Consider the following 5,197-nt stretch of genomic DNA (forward strand, 5'->3'; position numbering starts at 1 on the left):
AACTTCATCAGATGACACTCCTAGGACATCATGTTACACAATAAATGTATGTTTTGTTTGATAAAGTTCATATTTATATCCAAAAACAGCATTTTACATTGGCACATGATGTTCAGAAAATGTATTCCCACCAAAACTTCCAGTGAATGAGCACAACAATTTACAATTTACAAAAATACTCATCATAAACGTTGACAAAATACATAACAATATTTTAAGAATTATAGATACAGTACTCCTTTATGCAATCGCTGTGTCAGATTTTAAAATAGCTTTTCGGCGAAAGCTCATTTTTCAATATTCTGAATACATAGCTCGCCATCAAAGCAAGCTATACAGACACCGCCAAGTTCTGGGGTCACCTAAACTCAGAATTCGTATTATAAATATTCTCTTACCTTTGCTGATCTTCGTCAGAATGCACTCCCAGGACTGCTACTTCCACAAGAAATGTTGTTTTTGTTCGAAATAATCCATATTTATGTCCAAATACCTCCGTTTTGTTCGTGCGTACAGAGCACTATGCAAAGGCATAACGCGCGAGCGCAGTACCAGAGACGAAAAGTCAAAATGTTCCATTACCGTTCTTAGAAGCATGTCAAACGTTGTTTAAAATCAATCTTTATGGTATTTTAACGTAAAAATGCGATAATATTCCAACCGGACAATAGCGTATTCATTCTAGAAGAAAAATAAGGAAAGTCACGCTCGCGGGATTGCGCATTACCAATCCCTTTGTCCCCAGGTAGTCCACTCATTGACTGAGCTCCTATTCTCTACCTGGTTACAGGACAACAATGAAAAAACTTTCTGAAGGCTTTTGACAGCCAATGGAAGCCTTAGGAAGTGCAACGTGACCCCACAGACACTGTAGTTTGGATAGGGATTAGAAAGAAGAACTACAATTCTCAGATCTCCCACTCCCTGGTTGAATTTTTCTCAGGTTTTTGCCTGCCATATGAGTTCTGTTATACTCAGAGTGTTTTCTATCCAAATCTACTAATAATATGCATATTCTAGTTTCTGGCCAAGAGTAGTAACCAGTTTAATTTGGGTACGTTTTTCATCCGGCCGTGAAAATACTGCCCCCTATCCCTAAGAGGATTTATGGAAAATGTAACTAGCAATAATATATTTTCAACATTGAGTTATGGTGCACAACTATGCTACAGTCTCGTTGGCTTGTAGTTACTGGCTGGTTGGCAAGCTAACTGGCTATAATAGCAGCCAAGGACGTTCACTAGCGTATTTGTTTGTGCTCTGATTTAGTTTACACAGATTAATTCAGCCATAGAGTTTCTAAACCAAGAGGCGCAACATCGTGAGACTTCCCGGGAATGCTTGCGAAACAGACCAACCAAAAGATGAGAAAGCATGGATTCACTTACAAAAATGTAAATATCAATGCATTTTTTTCTACTGGTAAATGTGTGTTTTAGTATTGTTTTCTTTGGCAACTGGGGTATAAATGGGATAGATGCCTCCGTTCTGTACATTACCTTGGAAGAATGAGCTACAGTACAGTATATTACAGTAAGGTAGAGTAAAGTTCAGTACATTACAGTAAAGCTTAGTACAGTATAGTTCAGTACAGCACAAAGGTTCCTCTCTACCCAAGGAACACATTTGCCTCTAGGACCGATGATGTCACCATGATGGATCATCTGGCATTCTGATACCACAAAACCGATCTCTCTGAAACTTAGTGTACAGCATCTATAGACCAAGATCGTTAAATGCATTATAAATGAAGTTAATATCTTAACATCATTGCCGCTGTGAGCCAAATTGAGTGAGGTTGGGCCTGACATTTCAAGTCACTCTTGGAGACCCCTGCTGGCCAAGCACCTCAATACTACAATGTTTCCTGAAATGTTTCCTGAAGTGTGCACTTGTCCACTACCCATATGAATTCAAAAGTATAAAATTGGTGCCAGTACCAGAGATGAAGTCAAGACAGAAATCCTTTAGATCCAGACCCAGACCCAGACCAAGACTTTGAGACCCAGAACAAGGACCAGTGTATCGAAACCATGACCAGACCAAAAAAAGTTTAAATGGGGAAAAACAAGATCCAGTAGAATAAACTTGAGTATAATTCAGTTCAGTACAGTAAGGTAGTGTTTAGTTCAGTACAGTACAGTATATATACAGGTGGAGAGGTATGACGCTAACCCAACCACCTGGAAAAACGTTATGTCACTTTCAATGGGGGGAGCTGTCAGAGTTAGTCACCTGATTTTTAGCTAGGTAGCTATATTAAGTTATATACTGCTTTGATATCCAGGGGAAAAACGTTGTTATAGACCTGTCTAGCCATAGCTAACATTACCTACAGTACCAGTCAAAAGTTTGGACACACCTACTCATTCCAGGGTTTTTCTTTATTTTTACTATTTTATACATTGTAGAATAATAGTGAAGACATCAAAACTATGAAATAACACATATGGAATCCTGTATTAAGCAAAAAAGTGTTAAACAAATCAAAATATATTTCATATTTGAGATTCTTCAAAGTAGCCACCCTCTGCCTTCATGACATATTTGCAAACTCTTGGCATTCTCACAACCAGCTTCATGAGGTGGTCCCTTGGAAGGTATTTCAATTAACAGGTGGGGTAGTTAAAAGTTAATTTGTGGATTTTCTTTCCTTCTTAATGCGTTTCAGCCATTCAGTTATGTTGTGACAAGGTAGGGGTGGTATACAGAAGATAGCCCTATTTGGTAAAAGATCAAGTCCATATTATGGCAAGAAGAGCTCAAACAAGCAAAGAGAAACAACAGTCCATCATTACTTTAAGACATGAAGGTCAGTCAATGCAGAACATTTCAAGAACTTTGAAAGTTTCTTCAAGTGCTGTTGCAAAAACTATCAAGCCCTATGATGATACTGGCTCTCATGAGGACCGCCATAGGAAAGGAAGACCCAGAGTTACCTCTGCTGCAAAGGATAAGTTCATTAGAGTTACCAACTCAGATTGCAGCCCAAATAAATGCTTCACAGAGTTCAAGTAACAGACACATCTCAACATCAACTGTTCAGAGGAGACTGTGTGAATCAGACCTTCATGGTCGAATTGCTGCAAAGAAACCACTACTAAAGGACACCAATAAGAAGAAGAGACTTGCTTAGGTCAGGAAACATGAGCAATGGACATTAAACTGAGATTTTTGGTTCCAACCGCAGTGTCTTTGTGAGACGCAGAGTAAGTGAACGGATAATCTCTGCATGTGTGGTTCCCACCTTGAAGCATGGAGGAGGAGGTGTGATGTTGTCGGGGTGCTTTGCTGGTGACACTGTCAGTGATTTAGCTAGAAAAACATTCCAGGTGAAGCTGGTTGAGGGAATACCAAGAGTGTGCAAAGCTGTCATTAAGGCAAAGGCTGGATACTTTGAAGAATCTAAAATATATTTTGATTTGTTTATTACTTTTTTGGTTACAACAAGATTTCAGAGTTTTGATGTCTTCACTACTATTCTGTAATGTAGAAAATAGTAAAAATATTTTAAAAACTTGAATGTATCAGGTTTGAAGGTAAGACCCAGATGCAGACTGTGTTGGAGTAACAATGTTTATTACGGCAACAGGGCAGGCAAACAATAGGTCAAGGCAGGCAAGGGTCGATAAAAACAGTGGTGGGGGAAAGGTACAGAATGGCAGGCAGGCTCAGGGTTGAGTCAGGCAGAGTGGTCAGGCAGGCGGGCTCAGAGACAGGACAGGCAAGGGTCAAAACCAGGAGGCCGAGAAAAAGAGAGTCTGGGGAGAAGCAGGAGCTGAGACAAAAAACGCTTGTTGACTTGACAAACAAGAAACTGGCAACAGACAAATAGAGAACACAGGTATAAGCACACAGGGGATAATGGGGCAAAGACCAAGGGCTGTGAGACATGGGTTTTACTCTGGACACATGAAAGGTGGGATGTATTCGAAAGGTACGGGGCAACAGAAGATGAACAACACCAATGAGGGTGCAGAGTGCCTTCCAGAACCGAGACGAGAGTAGTTTGGGGAGAGGAATGAAGTGGGCGGCTTTGGAAAACCAATCCACCACAGTCAGGATGGCAGTGTTGCCATCAGATGGGGGAAGACCTGTGCCAAAGTCCAGGGAGATGTGGGACCAGGGATGGTGAGGGACAGGCAGAGGTTGGAGGAGACCAGCCGTAGCTTGTCGAGGTGTCTTGTTTTGTGCACACAATGTGCAAGCGGCGACAAATGCGGAGACGTCAGTGTTGCTGCACAAAAGCCAGGGTCCGGTGGAATCCTGGGTTGCAGGCCAGTCTGGAGGAGCAGACCGCGTCTGGCATGAACATCCGTTCATCTGGACCACCCCACCCCCTGGGGTTCAGCTGAGAACGCTGTGCCTCCCGGACTTGTTTCCCTATACCCCAGCTGAGTGTTGAGTGCCGTTGCCAGGCACGAGGTGGGAAGGATGGTTTCGGGCTCCGGGGTAATAGCCGTGGGGCTATAACAGCAAGACAGTGCATCTGGCTTGACATTCTTGGATCCTGGCCGATATGAGAGGGAGAAGTTGAACCGTGTGAACAGCAGGGCCCATCTAGCTTGCCTGGAGTTGAGGTGTTTGGCGGTGTGGAGATACTCCAGATTTTTGTGTTGAGGCGATGGGAGAAGAAGGCGCAGGGATGTAGCTTCAGGTCCAGGGCAGAACGCTGTGACAGGACCGCCCCCACTCGTACATCCTATGCATCGGCCTCCACCACGAGCTGACAGGAAGGGTCAGGATGAACCAGGATGGGAGCAGTGGTGAAGAAGTGTTTGAGGTCCCGGAACGCCCGGTCAGCAGCAGGGGACCATGTGAATGGAACCTTGGAAGAAGTGAGTGCTGACAGGGGGAAAGCCAGGGTGCTGTAACCCCGGATGAAGCGGTGATAGAAGTTGGCAAACCCAAGGAAACGTTGCAGCTGCACTCTGGTTCTCCAGGAGGCATTGAAGCACCTGACGGACGTGGAGCAAATGTTCTTGGGGGGAGCGGGAAAAGACGAGGACGTCATGAATGTAGACGAAGACGAACCGGTTCAACATGTCGCGGAGAACATCATTCACCAGAGCCTGGAACACGGCAGTGGCGTTAATGAGGCCAAAGGGCATGACCAGATATTCGTAGTGGCCGCTGGCTGTGTTGAAGGCAGTCTTCCACTCGTCCCCCTCCCATATCAGCCCCAGGTGGTAGGCAT

The sequence above is a fragment of the Salmo trutta genome, chromosome 31 (assembly GCF_901001165.1).
Source record: "Salmo trutta chromosome 31, fSalTru1.1, whole genome shotgun sequence".
NCBI classification, from domain to species: Eukaryota; Metazoa; Chordata; class Actinopteri; order Salmoniformes; family Salmonidae; genus Salmo; species Salmo trutta.